This window comes from Belonocnema kinseyi, chromosome 2, assembly GCF_010883055.1.
Source record: "Belonocnema kinseyi isolate 2016_QV_RU_SX_M_011 chromosome 2, B_treatae_v1, whole genome shotgun sequence".
Taxonomy (NCBI): domain Eukaryota; kingdom Metazoa; phylum Arthropoda; class Insecta; order Hymenoptera; family Cynipidae; genus Belonocnema; species Belonocnema kinseyi.
In genome coordinates this window covers 111097035-111109838 of record NC_046658.1, presented here as the reverse complement: position 1 = coordinate 111109838, position 12804 = coordinate 111097035, and the positions used below count along the sequence as shown (strand labels likewise).

At 26.2% G+C, this 12804-nt stretch overlaps 1 protein-coding gene across 2 annotated transcripts in view; it reads right to left on the bottom strand.

Moving 5' to 3' along the window:
* The window catches only part of LOC117167140 (disheveled-associated activator of morphogenesis 1), a 255300-nt gene that overhangs the window by 177133 nt on the left and 65363 nt on the right, over positions 1-12804 (bottom strand). For both annotated transcript variants that reach the window (XM_033351840.1, XM_033351838.1), the window contains exon 2: positions 6264-6321. The gene's annotated coding sequence lies outside the window, so the exon portion shown is untranslated. The remainder of the gene's footprint in view (positions 1-6263; positions 6322-12804) is intronic.

The window sequence follows — 12804 nt, the reverse complement described above, 5'->3', positions numbered from 1 at the left end:
CTCGTGTTTCTGTGACTTCTTATGTCTCTTCTAAGTAGGGTCTCATTCACACATTCTAACCATTCTTTCCGCGGTCTACCTCTGGGCACGTTGCCATTTACTAATTTAATGTGCAGAATTACTGAAAATAAAACCGGGAATCCAAATATGGTCTTTGGATTCTTGGTTTTATTTTCAGGAATTTTGCACATTAAATTTATATTCTGATTTTGTGCAAATTCTTTAGACTGATGTATTCATTGGAATAATTTTACAAGGTACAGAGATACAGGCACGCGACACCATTAATAGGAGAAACCAGAAATAATATATACTGCAGCCTCGGTCGCATAATTGATAAACGATCCACTCTTCTATAGCTGCGCTCCAAGTTCAAATCCGGGCTAAGGTAGATTTTTTCTCGTGTTTCCAACAAATAATAGACCATTAATTGACAATATTCAATATTTGATATAAAAAATAAATTAATTACCCTGGTCGACATATTTAATAAAAATTATATTTAGGAGTCTTGTAAACTGGGTTTTAAAATAAAACCCTGATTTTAAATGAAAAAGTATTGTTATAAAATTCTTTTACTTCGCAGGTGTAGCATACTTTTTTTAGGGCAATACATCACATAGATTTTTCAGAGTTTGAAAAATATGAATTTTCTGACAAAAAGTTAATTTTTAACAAAATAGTTTCGTTTTAAGCCAAAAAGATACAATGAACTTTCAAGTCGAAAAGATAAATTTTTAACATAAATGAATTAGTTAAATTTTCCGTTGAAAAATTAATTTTAAATAAACAAAAAAAAAGAACTGTCAAGAATATAGTTTCATTTTCTACCAAGCCATTTTGAACTTAAATAAAAAATCTTCCATCAGAAAAATAAATCTTGAACAAAGTTCTTCAACTTTCAAATAAATAGTTGAATTTTAAACTAAAAATTATAAATTTGCAATAAAGAGCGAAACAGATAAGTATATATATATATAGTATAAAATAGTTGAACTTTTCACCACAGGATGCTAATTTTAAACCAAAAAAATTAATGTTTAAGCAAAAGGATTATATTTCGACTAAGAAAACGAATTTTTAACAAAATACGTGAATTTTCAACAAAATAGTTCAGTTCTCAAACAAGATGAATTTTCATGGAAGAATAAAAAATTTATAAAATAAGGAAATTTAAACAAAATATATTCATTTTCCATCAAGCTAAACAAATTTTCACCAAAAATAAAATAGTTAAATTTTCAGTTAAAAGAAAAAAAAACATTTTTAACCGAAAAATCGATTTGTCAAGAATATAGTTTAATTTTCAACCAAACTATTCTGGATAAAACTCTCGAATTTCTATTCCGAAAAATTATTTTTTAGAGACATAGTTAAACTTTCAACTAAATAGTCAAATTTTCAGTTGAAAAATTTAATTTTAAATCAAGAAAGTTAAATGTTCAACCAAAGGGAAAATTTCTACCCAAATTGTTAAGTTTTCAACCGCAAAAGACGAATTTTCAACCATAAAAATGAAATTTTAACAAAATTATTAAATTTTAAAAAAGATCAACAACTAATATAATAGTAGATTTTTCAAGCAAAAATTGTTTTCGATTTTTAATCAGAACAGTTCAATTGAACTAAAAACTAAGAATTTTCTACAAAATAGTTGAATTTTATGAAAAAATAATTACATTTTCATATAAAAAAATTGCCAACGAAAAATATATTCATTATCAACAAAACAGTTAAATTTAAAAAAATGACATTTGAACAAAATGGCTGGATTTCCAAAAAGATAAAAAACGAATTTAATATTGTATATTTCAAACAACAAATATTTTTTATTTTGATCAGAAACAGTTTGATTTAATTGACAAAGGCGAATTTTACACAAAATAGTTGGATTTTCTACAAAAATAATCAAATTTTCAATCAAATAAAAAAATTGTCAGCCAAAAATAGATGCATTATCAACCAAAAATATAATAGTAAACTTTTTAAGCAAAAAGAATAAACTTTTACCCAAAAATAGTTGGACTTTCTTATTGGGTTTTATAAATTCAGTTGAATAGGGTAAGTCTGTGAAGCCGGTGATAAATAAATAGGATCTTTGATAATTTATCGATTAAAAATTGTACTTCAAATAAACCTTGTATTTCATATTTATTACTTTTGGGATATTAAAAAAAATTCGTATCTGGACACGCACACTAGCCTCAGTTGTACATTTTTAGTAAAAATATTTTTCTAAAAAAGGCAGTTCAAAATCAGATTTAACGTAGAGGTCCCTTATTAGAGTATTGTCTTTTTTTATTGATTATTTGTTGTTTTTATTTTCTAAATTTCTTGAAATTGTTATGCATGTATAAAATATCCCTTATATTTACTATTATTTTTAATAATTAAGTAATTTTTAAACGCACTTTTATTATATACATTTACATTTTCAAGAAATCAAAAAAATAAAACTAAAAACAAATAAATAAAAAAGTAAAAACTCAAATAAGGGACCTCTAAATCATATTGGATTTCTAGGTTTGTTTTTAATTTGTTGTCTTAAAATTTTTAACTTAGGATAGTGTGTCTATTCAGATTCAAAAATAATTTTTTTGTTCTATAAACTGATCACCCTAATCAACATTCATTAATTATAAGGTTGCACTTGCCATACAAAATAAAGATAAAGAAATAAAATATTTCTGGCAATAATTATTACTAATTGAATCAGTTACATTTTACTAATTCAAATTTAGAGAGCATGAGTACCTGGTAACTGATGACTCAAGGAAAAATTTCACCAACGGTGAAATTTTCGCAGAAGTTATTTACATATATGATGATATGTGTTTAATGAATCTGATTGCTGATCAGAATGCTAATTTTCTGCATGAGGCAATAAACACTTAAAGGGTCATGATATTTTCATGATTACGATCCTACCCTACATATTTGTTCTCATATAAATATGAGTTTAAGAATCCTGTAAAGTCGTTTATCAATTGATTTATTAAACAAAGGAAAATAAAACATTTACATTTACTACCTCATAATTTAACTATTCATGGCGCTTTTTATTACTACTTATTTTATCAGAACGCAATAAGTTATTAAGCCTGAACTATAATAATAGATATTTAATATGTAGATTCTTATTATTCTTGATTGCACGTAGCTTAACCGAAGATCAATTTTTATCTTTTATATTATCTCTAATGAACTATTCCTATCCTAATAAAAACGTGAGCAATCAGAATCAGGATAACCCTCTTCCGCAATTCCAATCTTAAATGCATCTTCCAGGTAGCAGATTCGCAGAATCAATTTAAATCAAACTTTACGCTTACACCTGGATTAAAGAGTAAAAAGGATTCGCTAAACTCGAACACATTTAATGCTTCGTTAGTGGCATTATCTATCTTGGCATGATTTTTTACAGATTTTCAAGATAATGTATGCTAATAACAACTGTTCATTAATCTAGGTTCTGCCTACACAGTAAACCCCGGAAAAGGAAACCGTTTTATATCATTCTGGTTATTAACTTCAGATCCAAATGATCCACTTAAATTAGAGGTGTCCAGTAATTTTTTCGAATTTTTCATTAAAATGTGGACACGCGAAAAACATTGACTTCCTTAGATTGTTACCGTTTTTAAATAAAAATGACTATCTTTTTGGGCGGAAAACAGAGCCATAGGTCAAGTCAAATCTTCGAAATTCGATTTATTGAGATAGTCGAAAATTCGTATTTCGAAGATTCGATTTATTCACATAGTCGAAAAGTAGAATTTTGAAGATTCGATTTGACTTTTAGATCCAATTTGCATCCAAGAAAGAAGTAATTATGATTAAAAACTTTTAATAATCTAAGCAAATTAAACCGGTAGGTAGGTTAGTCATTGGCGACATGATATTTCCAAAACAAGGAATGTTTTAGAAAATCTTGAATTTCAGGGTGGGAGAAAATGTTCAATTTTTCTATATTGTCATATAAACATCCGTGACTCTGGATATTAACTTATTTTTCTTTCTATATGTATATTAGATTTACATAATTACGAGTCTCTTTTCTGAAAGGTTTACAACTTGCTTGGACCATCAGAAAGTATTTTAGAAAAATTAAATTATTTTTAACCGAACAAATGAACTTTCAACTAAAAACGTTCGATTTTCAAGAAAATATTTGAATTTTTAACCGAAAAAGATCCATTATCAACAAAAAATTGAATATTTAAGTCTTCAGTTAAAAAAATATAATTTTCAAATACAAAAAAACGAGTTTTCAAGAAAATAGTTCAATCTTCCGCAAAAGAGATGAATTTTAATATAAACTGATGATTCAACAACGACAAAAGGGATTTTTGACAAAGGAGGTTAACTGTCAACAAAATAGTTGAATTTTCAAATAAAAATACAACTTTTTAAAGAAAAATAGGATTGAAAATTTTTACTTACAAAAATTAATCTTTAACAACTTAAATCAACAAAAGAGAAAAACTATCAAACATAATAAGAATTCTAACAAAAACAAAAAATGTATTTATTTTAAATAAAAAATGATTGAATTCAGCCAAAAAGGACGAATTTTAATACAAAAAATTCAACTTTCAAACAAATAGTCTAACTTTCTACCAAAGGACGAATTTTTTTCCAAAGAAGCTTACTTTTCAACCAAAGGAGATGAATTTTCAAATAAAGAAAATTAATTTAATATAAATGGAGCAGTTCAATTTTCAGTTCGAAATATTAATGTTTAACAACAACAAATTTCAAAAAATATTTAAATTTTCATCCATAACATGAATTTTCAACAAAAACAAAAAATTTTTATATTTGAAATTTGAAAAAAAACACGAATTCAACCAAAAAGACGAATTTTTCGTAAAAAAAAAAACAATTTTTAACTCAAAGAGAATACTCATTTTCAACAAAATAGTTATATTTTCAACTAATCTTCCAAAAATTAATCAAAAATATTCATTTTTAACCAAAAAGATTAATTTTCTACTAAAAAAGACGAATTTTGAACCAACTACTCCAATTTTCAACGAAAAATGGAATAGATAAATTTTCAGTAAAAAAATAAATTTTCAATAAAAAAAAAGAACTTCAAAAAAAAAACAAGAAAGGTTAGTATTTTCAACTGACAACGATTAGATTCAACCATATAGGACGAATTTTCAACTAGTAAAAATAAATGTTCTACAAAAAATGGTATAGTTATATTTTTAATTTAAAAAATAATATTTACAAAATATTCATATTTTCAACGAAAGAAATTAATCTTAAATCAAAAAAATAATTTTTTATCAAAAGAGTTTAACTTTCAATCAAATAGCTAAATTTTTAACCAAAAAGTGTAATTTTTAACTAAGAAGATTAATTTTATACCAAAAAAACAGACTTTTAACAAAATACATTATTTTTCAACCGAATAATTGAATTTTTAACTACAAAATACATTTTTCCACGAAAAATAGAATATTTGATTTTTTAGTGAAAAATATATTTTCAAAAAAATAAATTCAACAAAATAGTTTAATTATGAACCATACAATGGTTTTTTTAACAAAAAAGATTAATTTTAAATCAAAAGATGACTTCAACCAAGAAGATTAATTTTCATTACATTTTTAACCGTAAAGTGAATTGTTAACAAAACTAAAAAGGATTTTTATTTTTAATTTAAATTTGTAGATTTTTGTAAATTTGAACATTGTAAAAATCAAGTTGTAAAGTGTTTCGTTAGATTAAGGAGGTTCAATTTTTCGGCGAGTTTTATGATTTTAAAATGTACAGGAAAGTTTTTCTCATAAGAATTCGTGACAGGCAAATAATCTTGCGAATCAGATCATTCTGATATGGAATTTGCTGATGAAGTAAAAAAAAATCTATATAAAAGCGTTGCATATAATTTTAAATCCATTTCGGGATCAAATTGATCACCTGGAATTTACTGTGTGTACAATTACAGTGCACACCTTGCAAAAGGAGTCAATTACGGAGATGTGGTTGCTTAGAAAAAAATACGGATGGTGTGAAACTTGGAATTGAAATAAATTCCAATAAACCACAGAAACCACACAAAATCTAAATTTAAAAAATAGAAAATTTCTATACAAGAAATCTAAAAAAATGCGTTATCCAGCTTTATAAGTTTTTCGCTTGTTTTTAAGCAGAAGAAATAAACATAATTTTACAAAATTATGTGCCTGTTAAACTAGCATGATCTAACATTCATTAATGCTCATAGAATTTAAAAAACTGTAACTCACATTTTAGATCGTCAATAGTGTCACTTCCATTCCTTTGCAACGGCTGTTGTTACAGTAACTGTAAAAAAAAAGTAAGTTAAATTTTTAAACATTTTTATTATGTAAGTTTTTGAAATTTTGTTTTCGAAAAATTGAAGAAAGTTCACTCGGGCCATTATTTGGTTATCCGATCTTGGTAAGAATGTTCTCTCGTGATCAATGTTGAAACTTTCCAACTTGTATATTTTTCACGAAATTTCGTTTCAAATTAATCTGGAATTGTTTAGAAGGAACAACCAAGTTTAAAAAAAGCTTAACACTTGTCCAAAAGAAAAAATACTAATTTACAAATTTTTTATTTACAGAACGAGATAATTAAAAAAAAATATGCCGGTTACGCTATTTCCCCCAAATGCGCCGTTTAGCGCCATTTCACGGTACGGTAAAGGAATCTGAAAATTTTTGAACCAATAAAAACGGTTTCGTGAACGATGGAATCTAATGTTTTTTATGCAATAACACGCAAATGATTATACAGAATTAAAATTATATATTTTTTTAATCAAGTTTTTTTATAATACAGATTTCACAGCCCAAAATGATCTCAAAACATTTCCACTATTTGGAGAGGGGAATACATTTTTTGAAATAAAATTAATGTAGGTATACCATATTGAATTCAATATAAGGGATTTTCAATTCCTATGATTTCCAGTCAAAAAAATTTAATTTAAAAAAAATTCAATTTTCAAAAAAAGAGTTGGGTTTTCAAATTAAAAAGTCGTATTTATTAGAATTTTACTTTCAAACCAGAAAAGATGAATTTTCAACGAAAAATAAAATTTTCAAAACAGAAACATGAATTCTCAGCCTATCAAACGATCAATTTTCAATCTAAAAGTCAAAATTTCTATTCGTAAGGTTAATTTTTAACAAAACATTAAAACTTTTAACTAAATAGTTAAATTTTCGATAAAAAAATTCAATTTTCAACCCAAAAATATATATTTTTCATAAAAAAAGTTCATTTTCAAAAATACATTAGAATTTTCAACCAAATATTCTATTTTAATATTACAGTTGTTAAATTTCCTACCAAACTAATTGAATTTTTAACCAAAAGACATGAATTTTGACCCAATATAATAATATTAGATTTGCAATGAAAAAAAAAGAATTTTGAATGTTAAAAAGTTGTATTCTCTTTTTAGGTTCTATTAATTCAGTTCGGAGTTACATTTTCGACAAGAAAAAAAAACTGCGTTTTCATTAATTGGTTGAATTTTCATTGAAACTGTAGAATTTTTAACCACAAGGCATGACTTTTGAACAAAATAGTTGAATTTTTAAGACAATAAGAAATTCATTTTCAAACAAAAGAGATTAATTCTGAACCAAAAATATAATAGGATACCATTCAATTAGCAATAATTAATTTTTAACCCAAAAATCTGATTTTTCTATCAAAAGGACGAATTTTCTATCTAAAAAGAAGAATGTTCAACAAAACAAAATTGTCAATCAAAAAGGATAATTTTCTAAAAAAATTGTTGAATGTTCGAAAAGCAAATTAATTTTCAGTCAAATAGAAGAATATTTTGACAAAAGACATCAATTCTTAACCAAAATTATAATAATATATTAGACTATTTAATTGAAAAGTACAAAGTTAAAAAAAAGAGTTGGATTTTCTCATTGAGGTCTATCAATGCAGTTCCCAATTAAATTTTCTACCAAGAAAGATGACTTTTTCACTATACAGTTGAATTTTTAACAAAACAGCAGAATTTTTTAATCAAGAGTTAAAATTTCAACGAAAATAATAACTTTTAAAGAAAAATTGTTGAAAAATAGGAATTCTTCAAAAAAGGGGGAACAGAGGGAAATGGGAGAAAGATTCCGAAGTAGGTTCTCGCATTTCGCGCTCGATTATGTATTTACTTCACGCTAAGCGTTCGTTCTTTGTATTTTTTCCACATTTGTGCACAGACCTTTTAAAATTAAAGGTAAAAACATCGACAGTTGTAATTTGGTGATTGTGAATTCTCTTTTGTTAAAGCTCTTTCGGCTTTAACAAACACATTCTGATTATGTTTCTCGTGCTTCATACTCGATTTTGTTCGAAATGTTAACTTTTCTACATAATTTTTAACAATTTGATATCAAATGTATGTGACATTTATTTAGATTATTTAGCGATAGTCAGATTCCACATAAAACTAATACCTCCTCATTATGATGAGAATGTAATAATTCATTATTTTTTCTGCGATGAAAATTAAAATTTTCGATGTTTTAGGAAAATTTAACAAGTTATTATGATAATATTGTAAGGCCTTCAAAAAGTAACGTTTTTCTTCTCTTGAATTTTTTTCATACAGTGAGTTGTTTCATGTAATATGTTCATTTTCGTGTTTTTTTTATATTTTGAAAATGCTATAACTCTGGTCATTTGTTTTAATACGAAACAAATCATGCGGATAAATTGTTCTTATTTTCGTGTACTATAAGCAGCCATACATGAATTTTTCAAATGTTAAAAAAGTGGTTTCAAACATTTTGAAAATGCTCACTTTTCGGGTTTTTATCAAAAATAGTCTTGAAACGTGGAGAATTAAAGAAATCCGCGATAGTCAGTTTTCACATAAAACTAATACCTTCTCCTTTTTAATGAGAACGTAAAAATCCTATCTATATTTTCCTTATTTCTCTATTTTTTCTCTATCTCTAACCATAATTTATTACCGATTAATGAAAATTGAAGTCAGAAGTGCCGACCAAATTCCAAGAATGTGAAACTAGAAATTCTTCACTGGAAACAGAAAAAATATATATATAAATTTTAAAAAGCGAGACAACACTCTATAATTTCCTCAAGCTATATATCCTTCTCGATTTTCTAGAGTGAATTACGATCCCTTCCAGGGAGGAATAAGCATTATTATCGTCTCGGCGCAGACCGGGAGAGCAATAATTGAGTAACACTTTTACAATTATGTCACGAAGGAGTGTGTCGTCGAGTAAAATTGAAAATAAAATAAATCCTCGGGCTTCCTGACTTGATCGACGAGAGGCGAGGATGTATTAAGATAAATGGGTGATTCGCACGGCATCGTTTCTAAAGCTTGGAAATCGACTTGTGAGCATACTTACTTCATCATTGCATGCATGAATTCTGCGTATGGGTCATTCCATTTCATATATGCACCCTGCCCGAAATCAGTTTTTTTTTTAAATTGGTTTCCAACTGCTGTAAATTGTAGTACTATAGGAACCCATTTGTAGGTGCAAAACCATAAGCCACCATGTTGAATGGTTACCGAGATATGAAGGTGGTAGTTGGTACACTTTGGCCTCTAGATCATTTTTCAAAGACATTTTATTGCGTCAAAACCAAAACCAATAAAGTTTATAACTAACACGGAGAAAACAACTACTTTGGGTACTGACCACTTTGGGTACAATGTGATTTCGTACCCAAAAATTGAAAAAAAATTGTTAGTTGAGCCAACTATTTAGTTAGTAAGATAAGGTGCTGTTATTTTATTAGTTGATACTTTTATTTTATTAGTTTGTACAACAATTCCATTACCTACACTGACTATTCAGTTAGTACCAGCAACTAAGTAAATAGTTATCCCAACTAACAAAATAGCAGTGCCATGTCTTGCAAACTAAATAGTTGGCCAAGTTAACCATTTTTTTCAGCGAAGTCCCAGAGATACACGAATTACAACCAAGGTAAAGTGGATGGATAGTATGGTAGTTAGTATATGGATGGTATGATGGTTGGTACATTCTGAATTTGAATCAGTCAAAAGTGACTGATTTAAAACTCATGCAATCAGTCCTTTTAAAATATTCAATCTATTTCATTTTCATCTAGAAAAGTTCCATTTTTAACCAAAAATGATACATTTTCAATAAAGAAGATTAATCTTCAACCAAACAGAACAAATTTTCAGCAAGTTAGAAGAATTTTCAAAGAAAGAATACATTTTCAACAAAGCAGTACAACTTTGAACCCAGTAATTGCATTTAAATAAGAAAATGAATTTTTCGCCAAGAAGAAAATAATTTTATACGAAAAAAGACGAATTGAAAAAAATACCTCAATTCTCAACCAAAAAGTAAAATTTCCAACTAAAAAGTATCCATTTTCAATTAAGCAAAAGAGTGAATTTTCAACGAAGCAGTTCGACTTTCAACCAAAAATTGAAATGTTAAACTAACATTAATTTTCAACCAAGCAAGACAACGAATTTTTAACAAAATAGTAAAATTTACAACTAAATAGATGAATTCTTAACTAAAATGTGTTATCATTAACCAAAAGAATGAATTTTTAACAAAACAGTTTAACTTTTAACTAAGTAATTGAATTTCAAAAAAGTGAATTTTGTACCAAGAAACGATTAATTTTTATATCGAAAAGACGAATTTTTAATGAAAACCTTAATTTTAACGGAAAAGTTAACATTTCATTTGAGAAAGATTCATTTTCAACAACAAAAAAAAAGGATTTTCGATCAAATAGTAAAATTTCCCACCAAACAGATTAAACTAATTGATAATGAAAGCATATTTTTATAATCATCCCAATCATATTGTCAAAAGAATAAACAATATTAATAATAAATCATGATTACTAAAATTATAAATAAGCCACATGAAAAAACTTAATTATTGTATTGACCTAATTATAAAGATATTGGAATATTATTATATTTCATATTTGGAATTTGAATATTTCAAATTAGAAAATTAATTTTTAACAAAATAGTTGAATTTGCAACTAAAACAGATTAATTTTCAACCAAAAATAAAATATATGACTTATCAATTAAGAAAATTATTTTAAACCATAAAAACAATGTTCGATAAAATAGTTAAATTCTTAACCAATGAGATGAATTTTCAACTAAAATCATGAATCTTCAAACGAAAAAACGAATTTTTAACAAAGTAGTACAACTCTCAACCAGGTAGTAACATTTTTGATTAAAAAAGACAAATTCTCAACAAAAAATGTATCAGTTGATATTTCAACCAAAAATATCTCAGTCTTAAATCAAAAACAGTTCAATTTAACTGAAAAGATGAATTTTCAGCCAAAAAGATTAATTTTTTCTAAAAAATACAACCAAATTCGCTTGTTTTTTCAACAAAGTAGCTGAATTATCATCTTGAAAAGGCACATTTTCAACAAAAAATATCATGTTCAACCAAGAAAAAAGATTTTCAACCAAACAGTTCAACTTTCACTATTTTTTAGAAGACAGTTGAATTAAAAATATATATATATCAGTTTCAACCAAATAGATGACTTCTCTACTATAAAAGATGAATAACCAATCCAAAAGGATGAATTTCTATTCGAAAAGATGAATATTTAACAGAAAACTTTAAATTTCGACCAAATGGTTGGTTTTTCAACAACAAAAGTTATATTTCCAACAAACAGTTGCATTTACAATCAAATAATTGAACTTTCGATAAAAAAATACAAATTTTCAACTAAATAATTACATACTTAACCAAGCAATTGAATTCTTAACAAAAATTGACTAGATTAAAGGAAATTGATTTTGTCCATTTAAGTAGATGTTTAAGAAAATTTTCTTGGGTCATAAAAATATTGTCGCATCTGTATCCGTGCCAATATTTTCTTGATTCAATGCTAATTTTTTTTGGGTATACAGAAAAAATGAATTTTGTTACTAAATAGTTTAATTTTCGACCAAAAACAATTAATCTTTTACAAAGTAGTTGAAGTTTTAACAAACTAATTAAATTGTCAACCAAATGTTTAAATTTTTAACCAAAAAGAATTAATTTTCAACCAAAAATAATTGGATTTTCTTATTGGTTTCTATTAATTTAGTCCATACCTAAGCGTAAAACGAATAAAAACGGAAAAGTTTCTTGAAAAGAAGAAAAAGGAGTTCTTTCAAAAAATTAGTAAAAGGGGGAATAAGGGAAAGAGTGTGCAGTCTGCAACTAAAATTGAATATAATGGCTTTTCTTACTCGATAAATACTTTCAAATATATTTTTCACCATCAAGAACGTTTAATTATGTGCTGCTGTTGAAATTAAAATTAACAATTATTTTATCAAGTTAATGTTTTTCAGTTGAAACTTAAACAAAAATCTCAGTTCACGTAAAAGTTCCTGGTAATTTCCTAGTTTCCCGGTCCAGTGAATTATTTTAATTAATGTCTTCAAAATTTCCTAAGATGTCGATTATTTCAAATCTGAATTATAAACTAGAAATTCTAAACATTCTTCCAGCATACACTTGATCAAGATCTGAGGATGCATATTTTAAGACATTCGTAATTAAAATTTCCAATATCACGAAACTACTGAAAGGACATGTATTTTTGAGAAAAATGTGACATTTATTATAAACCTTGTCAAATTTCCATTCGAATTCGTTAGTCACAAACTTTATTTGGATTGGTACGAGGGTAGTTCAATAAGTCCTTAGAATGAAGTATAAAAACAATTTTTTTTGGGTAAATTTTTTTTTATTTTTCAACATAATCTCCTTGGAGCTC